The sequence below is a fragment of the Malaya genurostris genome, chromosome 1, assembly GCF_030247185.1.
Source record: "Malaya genurostris strain Urasoe2022 chromosome 1, Malgen_1.1, whole genome shotgun sequence".
Lineage (NCBI taxonomy): Eukaryota > Metazoa > Arthropoda > Insecta > Diptera > Culicidae > Malaya > Malaya genurostris.
The window spans coordinates 136,893,041-136,914,994 of NC_080570.1; the positions used below are offsets into that span (position 1 = coordinate 136,893,041).

General features: G+C 38.7%; 1 protein-coding gene across 2 annotated transcripts in view; it reads right to left on the reverse strand.

Annotated features, from left to right (window-relative positions):
• Nucleotides 1-21,954, reverse strand: part of LOC131425877 (probable serine/threonine-protein kinase yakA) — a 218,795-nt gene that overhangs the window by 145,895 nt on the left and 50,946 nt on the right. The window lies entirely within an intron of this gene.

A 21,954-nucleotide genomic window follows, 5' to 3' on the forward strand; every position in this document is an offset into this window, starting at 1 on the left:
GAGCGGTAAACTAAATTTGCCTTCTCATTATTTTCTGAAAGCTGCAAGTTGCAATTATGCAATTGGCGAGAGCCCGATTTAACATTTTCAATAAAAATTTTAAAATATTACGCAATTATCAGATTGTGAATTAATATTTGCTTAGCTTAACCTCCAATTAAATTGTTAAAATTGCATTTGTTTGTCTGGAACTACTCTCATCCAACGAGTCTTCTAAAATCTACTTTTGCATTCAAATTGACTTCTCGGTTGATTTTTCATTAGGGCGTATAAGCAAGTGACAGTTTCTCTTTAATCACTCTCTCTTTCGATTATTGTGATGTGATTAAAAAGATTTTCTTTCATATCACTATTCTGTTTGAAAGTCGAAAGTTTCGGGTATCATTTCATGCAAAGAGTTGAGTGATAAACGTGGAAACCGCTTGGTAATTAATAGAAGAGAAAGTAAACAAAGAGAAACTGTCACTTGCTTATACGCCCTAATGAAAAATCAACCGAGACTTATGCTGATTCTAAACCATAGAATTTATATACTTAAATCTGCACAATATAATTACGGTAGTTATGTTCTACTTTGTGTTTCAATTGATTTTTCTCATTCGTATCCGAGCAGTCGTCCGCGATACACTTGTTGTTTTTTCGCTCCGTATCGGGACGGTATCGATTACAAAACCTCGAGTGCGAAGGTGTTTCCCTAGCAAGGGCTGGAGGAAACATTTTTTTGTTCTCTTAGATCCAGTGGTTGATCGAGTGATAAACACCGGCAGCAGACAGTGGTATACACACTTGCTTGCGACCATTTCTACCTGTCGCTTCAATAGCATCGGCACCAGCAGTGAGTGACTGGATCATCAAGGTCACGCGAGAGAAATAATCCAAGCAAAGGACCAACTCACCCATCAGCTCAACAAACCATACCGGTGAAGTAGTTTTTTTCATTTTATATTTCAACTTTTTTCCTACTTCTCACTATCCTATCTATTTTTTCTATTTTCCTTGATAGTGTGGGAGACTTTGTTTCTCCTGCACAAAAAATATGTCTTCCGATGAGGGGAACCTCGGGGAAGATGATGATAAACCTAGAGATGAGGAACGTTTGGATGAATATCCTGATAGTGATACATCTGAAATGGATATCCCCGCTCCCCCTCTGGGAAAACCACCAATCCGTCAGAAGGTCTATCAGGATGACGGATCGGATGGCCCGTGGGTGGTTTACTTCCGGCCCATAGCTAAATCCCTCAAAGTCCTCAATATTTCTCGAGATCTGACTAAACACTACTCGGCAGTAAAACACATGGACAAAGTATCTCCGAACAAACTGCGCGTTGTCGTGACTGATCTAAAACAAGCAAACGACATTGCTACCAATGAGATTTTCACGAGGGAATATCGCGTCTACGTACCTTCTCGGATGGTGGAGATCGACGGTGTGGTCCACGAAGAAAGTTTAACTGTCGAAGATCTGATGAAGGATGGGATTGGCCGCTTCAAAAATCCCGACCTTCAACCAGTGAAGATATTGGAGTGCAAGCAATTGCACTCTAAATCGACACAAGATGGAAAGTATCATCCATCAAACTCTTTTCGTGTGACCTTCGCCGGTTCTGCACTTCCGAATTACGTTGTAGTGGGAGGGGTTCGTCTACCTGTTCGGTTGTATGTACCGAAAGTAATGCACTGCTCAAACTGCAAACAGATGGGACATACGGCTCAAGTCTGTTGTAACAAACCACGATGTGGTAAATGTGGTGAGGGACACAGAGATGACTCCTGCAGGAAGTCAATCGAAAAGTGTATTTACTGTGGTGAGAATCCGCATGCTCTTTTTGAGTGCTCTAAATATAAACAACGCGAGGAAAAGCTCAAGCGAACCGTGAAGGAGCACTCCAAACGATCTTACGCGGAAATCCTCAAACGAGCTACTCCACATATCTCTGACAACCCATTCGCTTTTTTGTCGACTGACGCTGATGTTTTAAATGACCCCGACGAAGGACCTTCTTCTGTTCAGCTAGGAACAAACAGGAAACGACCAATTATGTCCTCTCCTAAGCTTCCTCGCAAAGGTCTTAAAATACTAGAAACTAAAATATTAAAACGGAACCAAAACAACAATGTCACAGAGCCGAAGCCAATACCTCCTGGATTTCGAAAATCGAATTACAACCAGGAATTTCCAGCACTTCCAGGGACACTGAAAAACCCAAGTGATCCCAAAACACAACCAGAAAACCCGACAAACGTTGGATTACTGAAACTCTCTGATATCGTGGACTGGATATTAACAGCCTTCAATATAACTGATCCTCTTAAAAGTATTCTAACGGCTTTATTACCAACAGTAAGAACATTTTTAAAACAGTTGACTGAACAATGGCCCCTCCTTACAGCGATCGTATCTATCGATGGCTGAAATACCTACAGAAATCGAGAATATGATCACTATACTCCAGTGGAATTGCAGAAGTATCATCCCAAAATTAGATTCTTTCAAATTTTTGATAAATTCGCGTAACTGCGACGTATTTTCATTGTGTGAAACATGGCTCACTTCAAATATAAACTTTGACTTCCACAATTTCAACATTATACGCCTGGATCGAGGAGACTCCTATGGAGGGGTTCTTTTAGGGATCAAAAAGTGCTATTCATTTTATCGAATTAACCTCCCCTTGATCCCGGGCATTGAAGTTGTTGCTTGCCAAATCAGAATTAAAGGCAAAGATCTTTGTATAGCTTCTATCTACATACCTCCCAGAGTCTCGATAGGGCATCGACGACTTGCAGACATCATGGAGCTTCTTCCCACTCCGCGGTTAGTTTTAGGAGACTTTAACTCGCATGGTACGGGGTGGGGCTGCCTATATGATGATAACCGTTCTTCGTTAATTTATGATCTGTGCGACAACTTCAATATGACAATTTTAAATACGGGTGAAATGACACGCAATCCAAGACCGCCAGCCCGCTCTAGTGCGCTGGACTTATCCCTTTGCTCGACATCACTACAGCTAGATTGCAAGTGGAAGGTAATCCCTGATCCCCACGGTAGTGATCACTTGCCGATTTTGGTTTCAATATCCACTGGTGCACAAACACCGACATCAGTCGATATGACATATGATCTCACGAAAAACATCGACTGGAATTCCTACTCGATCGCGGTATCCCAAGCTCTTGAAACGAAACAACCAGATTCGCTTGAAGAAGAATACAAATCCCTAGCTGACTTGATCCTCAACGCCGCGATTCAAGCCCAGACCAAACGAGTACCCAAAACTACAATCACTACGCGACCTTCAACCCCATGGTGGGATAAAGAGTGCTCGGAAATATATAAAACAAAATCATCCGCGTATAAAAAATTCGGGAACAGTGGCAAGCGCGAAGACTACGAAAAATATGCATCATTAGAAAAGACCATGAAAAATCTGATTAAAGCAAAAAAAAAAAAGGTTACTGGCGTCGGTTCGTCAATGGCCTATCTAGGGAAACATCGATGACCACTCTGTGGAATACAGCCCGTCGTATGAGAAATGCAACCACTAATAACGAATCCGTAGAATATTCAAATCGCTGGATATTTGACTTCGCCAAGAAAGTTTGCCCGGATTTTGTTCGGGAATCGAATACCTATCGCGTCGCGTCCTCTCGATACACTGAAAACGATACCCCCTTTACGATGACGGAGTTTTCTCTTGCCCTCTTATCGTGCAACAACAATGCCCCAGGGCGTGATAAAATTAAATTCAATTTGCTTAAAAATCTTCCCAATATCGCGAAAAAACGTCTGTTGAACTTGTTCAACAAGTTCGTCGAACAGAACTTTGTTCCTCAAGACTGGAGACAAGTGAGGGTTATCGCTATTCAGAAACCGGACAAACCAGCCTCCAACCACAACTCGTATCGGCCGATTGCAATGCTTTCCTGTATTCGGAAACTGCTGGAAAAAATGATTCTGTTTCGTCTCGATGAATGGATGGAAACAAGTGGCTTGCTTTCAGATACACAATTTGGCTTCCGTAAAGGCAAAGGAACGAACGATTGCCTTGCGCTGCTTTCTACAGAAATTCAAATGGCATTCGCTCACAAGAAGCAAATGGCATCAGTATTCTTGGACATAAAGGGGGCTTTTGATTCAGTTTCCATAAAAATTCTCTCGGAGAAGCTGCACAAGCATGGTCTTTCCCCACTTTTCAACAATTTTTTGCACAACTTATTATCGGAAAAGCACATGTTTTTTACACATGAAGACTTGACGACCTCACGAATTAGTTACATGGGCCTTCCCCAGGGCTCATGCCTCAGCCCCCTTCTTTATAACTTTTACGTCAATGACATCGATGAATGTCTTGAAAATTCTTGCACGTTAAGGCAACTTGCAGATGATGGCGTGGTGTCTATTATAGGATCCAAGTCTACCGACCTGCAAGGACCATTACAAACTACCTTAGACACTTTGTCTACATGGGCTCTAAAGCTGGGTATCGAATTCTCCACGGAGAAAACTGAGTTGGTAGTATTTTCCAGGAAGCGTGAACCTGCACAACTACAGCTTCAACTAATGGGTCAAACCATAGCTCAGGCCTTCACATTCAAATACCTCGGAGTCTGGTTCGATTCCAAAGGTACCTGGGGATGTCACATTAGGTATCTGAAACGAAAATGCCAAAAAAGAATCAACTTTCTACGTACAGTGACCGGGACTTGGTGGGGAGCTCACCCAACAGATCTTATAAGGCTGTACCAAACAACGATATTGTCAGTGATGGAGTATGGATGTTTCTGTTTCCGTTCAGCCGCGAAAATACACTTTATCAAGCTGGAGAGAGTCCAGTATCGTTGCTTGCGTATAGCCTTGGGTTGTATGCAGTCGACTCATACGGGGAGTCTCGAGGTACTGGCGGGAATTCTCCCGTTGAAAAACCGTTTGTGGGATCTCTCATATCGACAACTCATTCGATGTAGCGTCTTAAACCCGTTGGTTATCGATAACTTTGAACGGCTAGTCGAGCTTAATTCTCAGACCCGATTTATGACATTGTACTTTGATTTCATGTCACGTAACAATAATTCTTCTTCCTACAATCCTCACAGTGTTCGTTTCTATGATACTTCTAATTCTACGGTGTTTTTCGACACATCCATGAAAGAAGATATTTATGGAATCCCGGATCACGTATGCCCTCAAGTGATCCCAAATATTTTTAATGACAAATTTAGAGAAGTCGACTGTAATAAAATGTTTTACACTGACGGATCACATCTCGACGGGTCCACTGGCTTCGGTATTTTTAATGAAAATTTCACCGCCTCCTATAAACTCAGTGATCCGGCTTCAGTTTACGTCGCAGAACTAGCTGCAATTCAGTATACCCTTGAGATCATTGAAACTTTGCCCACAGACCACTACTTCATTGTATCGGACAGTCTCAGCTCTATCGAGGCTCTTCGCTCAGTGAAGCCTGGAAAGTACTCGCCGTATTTCCTGGGGAAAATACGGGAACAACTGAGTGCTTTATCTGAAAAATCATACCGGATTACCTTGGTTTGGGTCCCATCACATTGTTCCGTAAGGGGTAATGAGATGGCGGACTCACTGGCCAAGGTGGGCGCATTACAAGGTGAAACCTATGAAAGACCAATCTGCTTCAATGAATTTTTCAGTCGTTCTCGTCAAGAGGCACTCGTCAGCTGGCAAACCTCCTGGAATGATGGATATCTAGGACGGTGGTTACATTCCATTATACCGCAGGTATCGACGAAAGCTTGGTTCCGAGGGTTGGATGTGAGCCGGGACTTTATTCGCACAATGTCAAGACTTATGTCCAACCACTCTTTGCTCAAAGCGCATCTTCATCGTGTTGGCCTTAGTGAGAGTAATCTTTGCGTTTGCGGAGACGGTTATCATGACATCGAGCATGTTGTTTGGGTGTGCTCCGAGTATTGCGACGTCAGACTCCAGCTAATTGATTCCCTTCGGGCCCAAGGTAGACCACCTTATGTTCCAGTCCGTGACGTTTTGGCAACCAGAGATCTCCTTTACATGACCTACCTCTATAACTTCCTCAAAGCTATAAACGTGCAAATCTAGTTCCCTCTCTTTCTCTTTCTTTCTTCTACAGTGGTCCTACCCCAAACGAACTAAACACTGGTCAAGCTGAATTGCTGGAAACCATCCATAAATGACACACCAACATCAAAGTACACCAACAAAGCATCCGAGTTTAGTATAGTCTCTTCCTCGTTACAATCTGGAGAACGTCGAGAACCCGGAAATGCAAAGTGTGTTTAAAAGATGCAAGCTATTAATGAATGATTTGTAATATCAAAATATGTTCAAAATCAATACAGTATAGGTCCCACCCTCCTGACACTCCTTTACTAACTCTAGGGGAGCAGGTCGCCCCATAATACGGCTTCCACTCTTTTCCACCTAACAACAAGACAATCGGCCACGTTAAGCTAACGCAAATGAGCCCAATAAAAATTTTTATTATAAAAAAAAAAAAAATGATTTTTCTGCTTGCAAAATTTTATCAATTAGAAAAATGACTTCCGGAATGTACATTCAGAGTGGCTCTCTTCCCTATTTCGGATTCGTATCACATTTTGGAGTAGCAATAAAGTAGAGGCATGAAACGAAAAGAAATGGATGATGCACGTGGATTTGAGTCTGCATTTATTTGCATACGTAACTACTGAATAATTTATCTATTTACATTTTCTTTGAATAGATATCGAAACTTCTTTTCGATCGGCTGTGTAGAACTACATTCACTTATTCATTTAATTCTGCTGCAGAGCACTACTGGCAAGAGATGGAATATTTTTTATCCAAAACCCGCATCCATCAGGAACAGGTCGGATACGACCTTACCTTAGCCGCAGGGTTAAATCACGTCGGCATATTGAACAAGATTCAATGTCGGTTTCGGATTTTTAACCTGGAACTAAATCTTTGTTTTTCATACGTGTGCGCATTTTAGGAACACGAAAACCGCCATCTTTAAGAATAGTAGTAAAATTTTGAACACCAACGATTTAGTTAATTTCATTACTACATTCGGTAATATTGCACTATTTGTCTTGATTTAGATCTACAATGCGTTTCTATCTAGTGACATCTATAGACGTCATAGGCATGGTACATAACCTCGATTGTCTATTATTTTCGCTATACAATTACTATGCACCATTAACCAAAATAGGTTGAATGGATTAATTAGTTTGTTCTGGGCAGCCGACTATCGAGAAAAAATCCTTGATTTATCAGTAGTGAGTTGATCCAACATATCAAGTATTTTCCTATCAAACCAGGGTAAAAAAAACGAAATCATATTTTCCTATTGAAAATACCGCCGGGAAGTCGGGAAGATTCATCTACATTACCATTATTATTTGAACGTATTTCAGCGAGGAATAGTTTCTATTCTTCTAGTTAAGGTCTTGAGTGATGGAAAATAACATGGAAAGGTAAAATTTTTTGTCCGATGAAACTATTCTTAGAGGCTCTTAGAAATAGATATGAAAGAATTCTTTCGACTTCTATTTTTTGGGCATTGAGGCATTGGCAACGTTGAGAAAAATAAATGGTTACCTTCCAACATCGCTAAAAAAGTTAAATATATTATCAACGTAATCCAATAATTTATTGTGATGATTCATTTTCAAATATTATGATGAAATCAGGCATTCCTGCAAGCAGCTGATCGGTGTTGGAGAAACCAACTAGTAAAAAAACTTTCACATAATACAAGTAGTGTACCGATAGTAAATAGTTCGCGCAGTACAATATAGGTGGAACTAGTGCATCACGAAAAATTATTTTTATAAGAATTTACTCATACTCTCATGTCTGTTAGTATGTGTCCTGGCTGAATTCTGATTAGAATCCAACAAAAATGAGCAAACTCAGAGTCTATGTAAATGATTGAAATACGTTTTAACCCAATGGGCAAATCACTCTAAATTCTACACAATGTCATACTAATAAACTCATTTCATTTCAAAATAATCTTCTCTATTCTCATTTATTCCCAACTAGTCTAGATAAGTTTGGGTAATTTAAACTAATCCAACCTAGTTTTGCCTAATCTTGTTTGAAGTGTATCTGTCATTCGAGCTCGCAAAAAAAAACAGTGTATGGCAAGTAAACAAAGAGTTGACCTGCGTCAGACCCTGTCAGCTTGGAGTGAAATCAATCTTCAGTTCAGCAACGCCATCGCACGGCATCACATTCAACATAAACTGTCGATTGTAAGGATGCGCAGTGCTGCTATTTTGGCGCGCGAGAATTCAACATTTCTCTTCCCTACACACTTAAAACCATTTCTTGAGCTCGGCATAATAAAATGCCGAAACTGATCAGCAACAGCTAAATTTGCTGATTGCTCAGTAATCAATACGCATGTTTCTGAACTTCGTTAAATGCATTCACTGATATTTCGGTAAAATGCTTCACTTTGCCGAAATTTGGCATAATTGCTTGCTGAATTTATCAGTAAACAACAGATATGCCGACATCAGCAGAGACGTTTGCCGAGATTTCGTAATATGCGCTAGCTGTTGCCGAGATTCAGCACGACAGCTGTCATTTATTGCCACGTTACATTTTCGCTACGCATTGCGCGATTATTTTCTGATGAAATTCTTGAGTGAAAAATGGATAATCTTCGAAGAAACGTGGAACCACTTGCAAGTAAAAATATTGAATAAATATAGTGACATGTTTCGCTTTATAAAAAGCGACTTTATCAGATCACATTATAAGGGAAAACACCCAACACGGAGCTCAAAGAGTCCTCGAGACAAAACTTTGGGGGATATGCGAAAAAATAACCCAATGCATGGACAAATTCAATAGTTCAAAGTAAGTTTATTTTTTCGAACAATACCGTATATGCATCATTAAATATTGAAAATTTTTGTATATTTATTTTTATTTTCATATTTCCAGTTCGACTCAAGGTGCCCGCATCCGGAAAAGCCGCTTTTTATTATGCTACATGTTTTAAGGTAGAGGCTTTAAGCACTACTGGCAACAAATTTGTAAGCCTCCTTTAAGTGTTAATAAAATGAATTTTTGATCCTGAATGGTGTGTTTATAATGTTTAGAAATTACAAACAAAATTAATTGACTAGATTTTTAATTACTGACGATTCAGTAATTTGTTTTTTTTTTCATTTTTTCGTTTTACTGGATTGCCGAATATTCAACGAACGTTTCACTGAGCAAACAGTAAATCTTATGCTGGCGATTTCGGTAATATTTGACGTTTGTCAAATTTGAGGGTGCCGAGACGCTCAGTTATTTTATTTTTGCCGAGATGATTGCTGATTACTCGGCTGTGCGAATCTCGGCATTTTTTTGCCGAGACTCAGCTAAAAAATTTAAGTGTGTACTTCTATGTACGAGATTCGATGCGGACTCGCCTGAGGGCGCCATGCTAACAAAAAATAATGTTGCCAATAATTTGTTCCGGAAGTTTGAGAGTTGGATATCTTGTTAATATGAGGTCTTTGCCTGCGTTGAGCAATTGCAAAAAGAAAAAAAATCAGAAAAGAAACATATCGACCGTCCCACGACAAAAGGGCCTAACTGCAAATGACAGTTTCTCTTTGTTTACTTTTTCTTTCACGAACTTCGGTAAGAACTGATTTTATATTTGACACTTTACTCTTTGCTAAACTTTCAAGATAAAACTACAAGCTTTCGATTTAAATTGGAAACTTTAGAGAATTTGCAATAATGGCTCCGTAATAATCAAAAGAGAAAATAAACAAAGAGTGGCTCTCATTTGCAGTTAGGCTCTTTTGTCGTGGGACTATCGAAACACTACGTTGACAGCTTCTTATGTCAAAATAATGCTTTCCCAGATCTCGTCTGATCTTTTCTATTCCCATTCTAATCCAGCGAGATCCCTGCTAAACTTTTCTACTCCCGGTAAAACCTGTTTGAGTTCAGACAAAGTTTAGAGTGATTTGCCCTTGTTTTAACCAGATATGGGTATAAGAGATTAAGAGGAAAGTTATTTGCTCTTATATTCCTGTGAACTTCTGCAAATCCTAAATCTGTATGAAATGTTCAAAACGACGAATGTAACAATGGGAGACTATCTGTGTTTACTTTCTCTTTCGATTATTGCGAAATATTTCTGCTTTTTTCGGTAATTTCTTCAGTGCAGATTAAAGGATGATAGCCTTAGTTATTATTATCGGTAAATAACTGGAGAGAAGGATTCATAAGAGTACTGTAATAATCGAAAGAGAATCTGTCATTGTTACATTCGTCGTTTTGAACATTTTATGAAGAAATAAGTTTTCTACTAACTTTCTGAGTTTTACAAAGGTATTTATTCCTAGCTGCATCTAGTTTACACGAAGGTAAATAGACAGGTGGCGCGATTTTTCTATGTATGGGTGCAGTTGTGATTTTTGTTTTTGAGAAACAGGAAGATATGAGGAAGCAAAAAGCAAACATCAAGCGTTTCAGGATCATCCGTTGAATTACGTCCAATTGCCATAACAGAAAACAAAGTTTTATTTCATATTCAACAAAACAGAAATACTTCAGTACTTGGACAATTAAACTACATGCCCGAAAATGTGTAGTATATTAGCTCCGAAAAGAAATTTTGAGCCATTTTTTGTTCCGATGTTTACTTGCGTCGATCCCGATTCCATACTTAATTTCGTGAGAAAATTACAAACACAGCCAAACCCGCCCTATCTTGCCACCAGTGTCAATTCTACATCGTGGATCAAGAAAACAGAGAGAATCTGTCATTTGCTTTATATTTACGTCATTTGATATATTCACATCGAGCTGAATATCGTTTCTGATTCTTTTTTGCAGGCACAATAAATCTAATTCCAACAAATCGCGAATAAAAACATACTTGGGGGTGTTTTTTATTTCGCCTTCTGTAGAACAATCAAAACAACTCTTAGAGCTATTGTACCTGTTATCGTCTTATCGGTAGATTGCAGCGCAATTTAATGAACTTTTTGGTTTGGTTTGGTCCGGTATCGAAAAATTGCGTCCTCACTGGTGTCTAAATCACGGGGAAAGATTTTTAAAGATCTGGTTTGTTAGGGAATCTGTCGAAATGAGAAAAATTTGACAAATGTCGGATAAATCTGGAACATTGGCAACGCTGTACTGGATAGAACGAAAACACGATTGGGAAATCTAGTCACTGCACTCGAAAGGTTGAAAGAATGAAGGAACTGAGATTAAAAAAAGTACATTTACCCTAGATTGAAGCAAATAAAATCACATTTTTCTCGTAGCTGATATCTGCCACCGCTTCAGCAAGTATCTTTCGTGGTGCCGTAGATTAGCGTCGGGATATGTATGTTCGTTTCCATTTCTTTTTTTTTTTGCATACCGGCAAAACACCCCCCCTCACTCTATTATGTTGTCGGTCTCAAATATTGCGCTATTCCGTCGCATAAAGTGACACCAAAATTCGAAAGTCAATATTCCGGATTTGCTGATGCATGGGATGTGGGTAAAAATTATCAGCGACGTTATAATGGCCCAGACGAAGCGAAGTGGGTGCAAAAATCGGTTGGGTTGCGTTCTCAAGCTTCACGAGACCTTTTGTTGTGAAATGTGAAAGCTTTTAGACTTTCCCTCTGGACAAAAATTAGCTTAAAAATCCAATAAACCTTTTTTCGATTAGGTCAACATTTTCGTTTAATGTGACATATTCGATAAACATGGTATTAATGATCTTTGAAATAGGTTCCAAGTTGAGTCACCCTAATTTTGGTGGCGGAAAACCATAAAGTAAGATAAACCGACAATTCCAAGCTCTTAGCGCCTATGTACTTATATGCTTCTGTATGTATGTGTGGGTGTTTGTTTATCTAGGTCTTTTGATCCAGACAGCAAAACATTTTTCAACTTATTAGCATGGAAAATATATTACCCCCGTAGATTTAACGACCCCCCGGTGGCAGTGCGATATGATCAGACACGTGACAATAATGGCAGCGTTTGCTGAGGTTTTCTTTTGCACTACCAGTCGACTGAATTTGGCTGTGCCTGCTCGGATATATTGTTCATTTCTATCATTGTGCTGCTAACCAGTGAACTGGGTATGAGTAGGTAATATATTTGGCGTTTTCTTCGTAGTCATTATTTGACGTTCAATGAAGAAAGGCGACGGTGAGAAGTTAATTATGTTGGGGTATGTCATTGATGTCACTTTTATTATTGAAAGAGATGATTTTACCGATATCAAGATATCTCTATTCCAAATCGGAGCCGTAGATCCTTTTTATTCGTGTTCATGCCATCCGGTTATGCCTCTGACATTGTTAAAATTGGCCTATTTCACAATTGCTACAGAACGATTATTTTTGTTGGATATGTTAGACAATATTATTGCTGTGAAACATACCAAACAAGAAACTTATAGCACATCATACAAGCAAAGTGCGCTTTTCCAATCGTATGTATCGTTCCATTCAATGTATCGTTTCGAGAAGAGTCAAGAAATACAATATAAGAGCAATGTTTGCTTTAGATTTATTGCGGTTTGCGTATGTTTAGCAACCAGCAAGTGATTGCAATTCGGCTTAATCTTAATTAATTTATCAGCTTCTTAAGAACACTGAGCAACTTTATGGTTCATGTTGAGCTGCTAAGAAACAATGGCAATTCAATTTGAACTGCTAAGGCATTGATGATTCAAAGACGAAACACTGAGAAAATGAAAAAAATAGGTTATCAATAATTAGTTTTTTTTATGTGCACTTTTAAATCACTTTAGATCACATACAATCGAATTAGACATGGCTTGGTATGTCAGAAAATAGCATGAACCCATCATTTCGAAGTGGTATGAAACGAAAATTTGATTTCACATTCATCCTTCCACACCATATCAGTATTCGTCTGAACTGTTCGAAAGAACGTGAATCTGAATGATCCAACTATTTCCTTCAGCATATCGCAACATTTCCCAATGGAGACCTTTTCCGAGTAACGCTCCACAAGGCGCTAATTTACTAAACTGTCTTGCTCGGTTGATTAAAATTCAGGAAATAGCTACACCTGGGAGAAATATATGGCTGCAGCCAGCAAGAACCAACCATCCAATTATGCGGTGACGTGTTCCACTGTTGAGGAATCCATGAGAAGGACAGTCAGTCAACGACGAGCCAGAATTTACTTACTTTATTAAATTCTAAACTGAAAATTAATTTAATTTCACCTCTCGGCACCAACGTCAACGTTCACCGCCTGCTACGATTCCATACGGTGGTAACCAGTTCTGTTCAGTTCATTTCGGAGAAAACGTCAGACAGCTCGGAGAAGGAACGATTCTACGAAAGAATTTCAATAGGGCATAAGCAATAAGAACAGATTATCAAAGTGCTATCGTCAAATATTCCAATCGATTTAATTTAGAATTAATTTAGCGAATTATGATTTGAAAACAATGCTAGGATTTGAGCGAAATGCGTAAAATCAATCTAAATATTTGGCTTCCTACGTACTTTCGTGAATTAATTCCAGATTGAGCTACTCGCCAGCTGATGGAAAACTGATAAGCTGCCCTTACACGTGACAATATTATTGTCAATCCAAAGTATTGTCAATACCGTCAATCCAATTGACTTGGTAACTTGAGTCCGCATTTTTCGAACAAATCAAGCGTTTGAAGCTTCAAATATTGCAACTGAACATTGAAACATTGAGAGGAGAGTTCATTGCACATATTTGATAGTTTCTTCTCTGGAGAGAAAGTATTGTCGGATTGATGAGCAGTTTTGATTTTTTGACAATATTTTCGTCAATCCAATGAAGTTTCCATTACACGATCAAAAGTATTGTCAATACTCCTTGTATTGACAATAATATTGTCACGTGTAAGGGCTGCTATAGACGACTCGAAAGATGCCGGAAGGATGTCGGTATCACCTATTTCGAGGTGTCGTTTGATGTTACTATTCTCGTGCAGCTCTTCCTGTAGTGGGAATATCCGATTCTATTCAGTCGGTGTCGGGACCAACAAACGGTGAAAGTTTGTTTGATAAGATCGGCATTATATGGGGGTGTCGAAAGTAAAATGATGTATCGCTATAGCAAAGCGTCTACATTTGTTTGCCGACTAAAATACAGTGACAGTATTGAATTGAGAGTGCAGAAAAGTGGGGGAAAGATTCTATCATAGCTTGAAGCTATGTTCGAAAATTTTACCGGAAGCAATGTTCAAAACGGATGCTTGTTTCGGTGGTATCGTTTTCTCTAAGTGTACCTCATTTGAATTGGCCGCTATTTAGGACTATTCACACCTTTCTGATGCGGTCCAGTGCCGGCAAGGCAACGTGCACGGGCACCGATATTATTTCATTTGTTTTCGATATTGCTTATTTTCACTGAAGTGGATTTGTCAGTGTCTGAACGGAAACGACACGGAAGGGTTCCGACAAAACCAAAACACTGACAGTAAACTGAATGTACTTACACTGAACCGGAGCGGAAAGGTGTGAATAGTCATTTAGGTAGTTTGGCTTCAGTTTCCTGACAATGGATAAACATTCTTTCTTTCTCGCAAAGTATTCGAATTTTATCCGCAGCAATAAGATACAACGTGCTCACCTGTTGAAAATTTCACTGGAAGTTTCTGAAAAATGAATCGTGCAATCTGGCAACGCTGCTTATAGGACTGTTCAGCAGGGTTTCCACATTTAAATCTGCATTTTTCAGAAGAAAAATCTGTAAATCTGTATCCGGAGCTCAAAAACCTGTATTGAAAATCTGTATATAGAAGTGATAAGAAATCGAAACACAACGGAATGAAAAGTCTTTAAAACCCAAATTTAAAGAAACCAAAACTTTTCCAAGTCTGAATTTTATGATGTTGTAGTTGAAAAACGCTGGAAGTTGTTTTTGCGTTCGAGCATCTCGAAATAATGATTTGAGGAAAAAATTTTAAAATCCAATCTGAAAGTGAAAACTTAGTCTGATTATTTTCACTTTCGTTTATTAGGTATAATGCAATTGGAAATCTTTCTTCTTTACTACCTTACGTTATGGCCAAGGCCATCATCTTTCCATCTTATCAGAAGCAAGTTTTGGAAGCATACGCAATTACGCTACACTAGTTGTAACTAAAAGTAAGCATTAACAAATCTTTATTAGCAGATATAACATCTGTGTTTACTGTCCTTAGCATACTCTTTTATATAAGTTTTATCCTCTTTTTAGAATTAACACACAATCTGGAAAATGTTTTTACTTAAAAAAATCAATACCATTATTTAATACATTTTAACACGATCGTGATACAATTTTTAATCCACGCTATCAAAAATCTGTACAAATCTGTATTTTTTGCCAAAAATCTGTAATCTGCATATACAGAATCTTGGTCACAAATTTATCTGAAAAATCTGTAAAATGCAGATTAATCTGTATATATGGCAACCCTGCTGCTCAGTAGCAGAGTTGACATTTTGAAATTTGTGTTTCATCTTGAAAAATCTGTGTACCAACTGTTTAGCATATTTTTTTTCAGAATCTTTGAAAATCTGTGAAGAACATTTTGAAAATCTGTCATTTTTATGAAATATTCATTAAAATCTGTAGAAATCTGTGAATATTGATAAAATCTGTGTTCTGTGACACAGAATCTGTGTGGCAAAATAGGCAACAAAATCTGTGGTTTTACAGAAAAATCAGCGAAAGGGTGAGTATGGTAACTTAGTAGTTGGATAGCCGAGATGGTGGGAATTTCAAAAGTCTGTAAACTTTGACGGAAGTCAGCAAAAAACTCATCAACAAAAAATATCTACAGCACTATATAAGAAATCTGCAGATTTGCACAACTGGCATCTCTGTTGGTTGGTGGTGTTGTTAATTGAAGAATCCAACCAACTCTTTTGCGATCGCAGCGCTGCCCGAGTGGTGAGCTTTGAACTAAGCGATGGTGAAAATTTTCAGATTTTGCTTGAAGATTCGAACAAAATGCAGGGTTTTTATTATTTTTTCTTATGAATCGAATACTAACATACAAAAACGTGTGAAAATTTAGTAAAACAATCGATCATTAATGATTCAGTAACTTTCCGTGGTATGTTTGATTGATATTTATGGAGAAATCGTAACATGAAATACCAAATTCGAAGAAGTGAGGTTGGGTACTGTTTTCATATCTGGGATATTCTTTGTTTTTTGGGTTGGATTTTGAGATTAATTGATAAATTATGATCAAAAGTTTTATGACTAGTCTATTTACTCATGTTTTATCATCTAAATCAAATCTGTATGTGAACTGAAAATTTCAAATTTCATCCTAGATTGTCAAGAGTATAGGACAATTTGAAATCATATGTTTGATTACAACACGTGAATAATCGTTTTTCTTACCCATATTTGTAAGGTTTTGCCATCTGCATTCTTTCAAACTCAGGTAAATTGATAAAAACGTCAAAAAATTTTCTAAATACATGGGATATGTCAAAACAATCACCATAACGCTATCTCGTGGTGACCACGCTGATTGGATTGTTCAATTGGCATATTGTCGCAAAACTGAAATGTAGAGGCGCTGCTTGTTTAGAGATGATACTTTCAGCAAGAGCTGTCAAATCGGTAGAAAAATTTCTATTCACGCCACCTTTTCAACGATTTCTTTTAAAAAAGGGGCAAATTCATTTGTAAAATCATAGTAGAAGTTGAAGTAAAAATTTTTACTCTGAGGTGGTAATGTTGATCTTAGTTCATTGTGCGAAATCTGCCGTTTATTCAGAATAGAGCATTAAACTTGGTTTGAAACCTTTTTACAAATGCCTGGAAATAACAAATAAAGTATCCAAAATAATTAGTAATCGATCGCTATACATTCTAGTACTCGAGAAATCAACATTACACTGGTTTCAGTTTAAAAAAATCCTTCTTAATCCACCTAGTGGTGTGATAATGCCTTTCTCTTCTTTCATAACAGTCTCTTGAAAATATGTTTCATACATTTATTAAATAATTTTAGACGCCAATTGATTCAGATTGATTCGAGTAGTTCACAAAAGCATGCTTCAGTGTTTATGTCACACAGTCAGCATCATTTTTCCAAACTAGTGCTTGACATTTGCGTTGCCTATTTGTATGAGAACAGTGATGCTAATCTAAAAAAAAAACCCTTCTTAGTCCACTTAGTGGAATTTTCATATATCTTTAAAAATCACCATAGGGGGGAGTACATGTAATTTTCGAAATCGAAAAAAAATTTTTGATGCCAAAAGGCTTAGAATTGCATGAAACGTCGAGATTTAGTGTCATCTCGAAAAAAATTTTTTTTGAAGAAATCGACTTTTTGGGACCACCGGGCAGCACCCCTTAAGCATGTCCAATTTAGGTCAAATTTTGCATGAAGGCTTTTTTCGAGGTGCTTAAACTTTTGAGCACTAGAACTTTACGAAAATAGAGTTGATCCCAAAATTTTGGCACCCTTATATATACAAGAGCGGTAAAAATCAACGTGTTTTGTCGGTTACATCACTTATACCATCATATATCTGGAACCAAAAGTCACAGCCATTTGATCTTCGAACTTGATCAATGGCCCGACAGTAGCTTTCAAACGAGCCCAAGTTTGTTAAAATCGGTTCAGCCATCTCTGAGAAAATTGAGCGCGTTCAAATACAACGCTTTTTGTCGGTTACGTCACTTATACAATCATATCTCCGGAACCAAAAGTCACAGCCATTTGATCTTCGAACTTGATCAATGGCCCGCCAGTAGCTTTCAAACGAGCCCAAGTTTGTTAAAATCGGTTCAGCCATCTCTGAGAAAATTGAGTGCGTTCAAATACAACGCTTTTTGTCGGTTACGTCACTTATACAATCATATCTCCGGAACCAAAAGTCACAGCCATTTGACCTTCGAACTTGATCAATGGCCCGATAGTATCTTTCAAACGAGCCCAAGTTTGTTCAAATCGGTTCAGCCATCTCTGAGAAAATTGAGCGCGTTCAAATACAACGCTTTTTGTCGGTTACGTCACTTATACAATCATATCTCCGGAACCAAAAGTCACAGCCATTTGATCTTCGAACTTGATCAATGGCCCGATAGTAGCTTTCAAACGAGCCCAAGTTTGTTCAAATCAGTTCAGCCATCTCTGAGAAAATTGAGCGCGTTCAAATATCTTCGAAAAGTGCACACACATACACACATACACACACACATACACACACACACACACACACAGACATTTTCCGATCTCGACGAACTGAGTCGAATGGTATATGACACTATGGGTCTCCGAGGCTCCGTTCGAAAGTCGGTTTTTCCAGCAATTCTAATACCTTTCTATAGAGAAAGGCAAAAAGCCTTCTTAGTCCACTTAGTGATGTTTTCATACATCTTGAAAAATCACCATAGGGGGGAGTACATGAAATTTTCGAAATCGAAAAAAAATTTTTGATGCCAAAAGGCTTAGAATTGCATGAAACGTCGAGATTTAGTGTCATCTCGAAAAAAAATTTTTTTTGAAAAAATCGACTTTTTGGGACTTAGAAAAAATATGAAAATTTTTCTAAGTCCCAGAAAGTTGATTTCTTCAAAAAAAATTTTTTTTGAGATGACACTAAATTTCGATGTTTTATGCAGTTTTAAGAGTTTTGGCATCAAAAAAAATGTTCGATTTTGGAAATTTCATGTACTCCCCCCTATGGTGCTTTTTCAAGATCGAAAATTGTCAAACCTTTACCACCGGGCAGCACCCCTTAAGCATGTCCAATTTAGGTCAAATTTTGCATGAAGGCTTTTTTCGAGGTGCTTAAACTTTTGAGCACTAGAACTTTACGAAAATAGAGTTGATCCCAAAATTTTGGCACCCTTATATATACAAGAGCGGTAAAAATCAACGTGTTTTGTCGGTTACATCACTTATACCATCATATATCTGGAACCAAAAGTCACAGCCATTTGATCTTCGAACTTGATCAATGGCCCGACAGTAGCTTTCAAACGAGCCCAAGTTTGTTAAAATCGGTTCAGCCATCTCTGAGAAAATTGAGCGCGTTCAAATACAACGCTTTTTGTCGGTTACGTCACTTATACAATCATATCTCCGGAACCAAAAGTCACAGCCATTTGATCTTCGAACTTGATCAATGGCCCGCCAGTAGCTTTCAAACGAGCCCAAGTTTGTTAAAATCGGTTCAGCCATCTCTGAGAAAATTGAGTGCGTTCAAATACAACGCTTTTTGTCGGTTACGTCACTTATACAATCATATCTCCGGAACCAAAAGTCACAGCCATTTGACCTTCGAACTTGATCAATGGCCCGATAGTATCTTTCAAACGAGCCCAAGTTTGTTCAAATCGGTTCAGCCATCTCTGAGAAAATTGAGCGCGTTCAAATACAACGCTTTTTGTCGGTTACGTCACTTATACAATCATATCTCCGGAACCAAAAGTCACAGCCATTTGATCTTCGAACTTGATCAATGGCCCGATAGTAGCTTTCAAACGAGCCCAAGTTTGTTCAAATCAGTTCAGCCATCTCTGAGAAAATTGAGCGCGTTCAAATATCTTCGAAAAGTGCACACACATACACACATACACACACATACACACACACACACACACACACACACACACACACAGACATTTTCCGATCTCGACGAACTGAGTCGAATGGTATATAACACTATGGGTCTCCGAGGCTCCGTTCGAAAGTCGGTTTTTCCAGCAATTCTAATACCTTTCTATAGAGAAAGGCAAAAAGGTGGATCCGAAAAAACCTAACCTTACCCAATTTCACACATTTCTGAAGATTTGACACGTTTAATCGTAGTTCACACTAAAAAAATAATAGTAATCACTTTGCAATCAATTCTCTTCTACTCCGAGTGTACTTTTATTGCTGATAAACGATAAAAATGTTGCAAATCACTACGGCTGATATGAAAATTTCCGAAAGAATCATCCTTTTCTTGGTTCCATTTTTGTCGTGAATACGACTTACTTTACTATGGGGCGCCTTTTCAAAATTAGCCATATGGAAGAATGGGCAGAACTTAATCGCGAATATCTCGACTTGTATTAATGGTAGCAACATAATTCTTTCACCATTTCATCAAAAATATGATCAGGAATTCAGGATAATATTTTGAACAGTGTGCGATAACCACAAACAACTCAAAAATTAAGTTTTCTTAAAATTTGAAAACAACGCGGAAAACTTTTTACTTTCGCTTGGGTTTTTCGCGCAAGGACGACGTTTTTGAGATAGTCAGGCACATATCTTCAACTGAATGCGTATAAAAGGGGAACCGTGGTCGAAAATCGATCATTTCTTTTCGTGCGTTCGATGGAAGCAGACGTCGTGGGAGTGGAATCATCAACCAGCAGCGACAGAGAATGCACCTTCTGCGTGGTTAATAAAAACCTCAAACGCTCAGGTCGCATCTCTCATTCGCTTGCTGGCCATCGAAGCGCGAGGACCAGCCAGCAGCAGCAGCGGGAGTTAACCAGCAGCGAGAGAGAATGCACCTTCTGCGTGGTTAATAAAAACCTCAAACGCTCAGGTCGCATCTCTCATTCGCTTGCTGGCCATCGAGGCGAGAGGACCAGCCAGCAGCAGCAGCGGGAGTTAACCAGCAGCGAGAGAGAATGCACCTTCTGCGTGGTTAATAAAAACCTCAAACGCTCAGGTCGCATCTCTCATTCGCTTGCTGGCCATCAAGGCGAGAGGACCAGCCAGCAGCAGCAGCGGGAGTTAACCAGCAGCGAGAGTGAATGCACCTTCTGCGTGGTTAATAAAAACCTCAAACGCTCAGGTCGCATCTCTCATTCGCTTGCTGGCCATCGAAGCGCGTGGACCAGCCAGCAGCGAGAGAGAATGCACCTTCTGCGTGGTTAATAAAAACCTCAAACGCTCAGGTCGCATCTCTCATTCGCTTGCTGGCCACCAAGGCGAGAACCAGCAGCGACTGAAACAGGATTCTGAGTCTGTTATTGGATCTAAATTTAGGTCTTGAACTCAGGGTCCAGTTCTCTATTCCAGACTTCTATTCGGTTCTTCTTAAAACCATAATAATACTCCTAAAGAATTATGCGGAATTTACTTTACTGTACCTCTATACAACCCATTTTTGTCGTGAATACGACTTACTTTACTGTGGGGTGCCTTTTCAAAATTTACCCTCTGAGAGAGTGATAAGAATCAGAACGCGTTCTAAGGAAGAGAACAAAATATCTGCTGCTGTACAACAAATCGTCCGGGAAAAATGTTCCGAAAAGTGGTGAATATCGCAGTGAGTTCCTCAATTTGGTCCTTGTGAATGCTAGAAACGAGTCCCTTCAGCATATTGATAGTTTTTTTCAATAAAATATGCAAATCCGAAATGAAATAATCGACATTTAAATTCTGTATGCGGCTATTTTTATAGCCGTTAGGACCGCCCATTAGTGAAAAAGCTACAAACGAAATCAGGTAGAAACAAGCCTCTCAACAAAACTTGAATCAGTTTGGATTGTATCGCCACTGCGAGCAGATGTGTTTTGTGTCGTCTGCACGCTTTCGACAAGAGCGATTACGTCACAGCTGCCAGTCATTAGCATTGGGATAAAAACAACGGTGGAGAGCATTGCACAATATCAGCCGTTATAATGGGTCTAAAAATTTTCTAAAGAACTATTAGGATTTGTTGTTCGCAAATCGTAGGGAAATATCCTCAGTTTACTGCAATTCAAGAACAGTTTGCTTAGATTTGTGCACTTTTCGCTGTGTGAAACTCACAGTAATCGAGATCAAGTGAAGCCTTCTTTGTTTTTGCGAAAAATGTTCCAGAGTTTAATGTCGTAGAGAATTACGCAATTTGACTTTTCTGAATGCTAGAAACGAGTCCCTTCAGCATATTGATAGTTTCTTTCAATAAATTATGCAAATCCGAAATGAAATAATCAACATTAAAATTCTG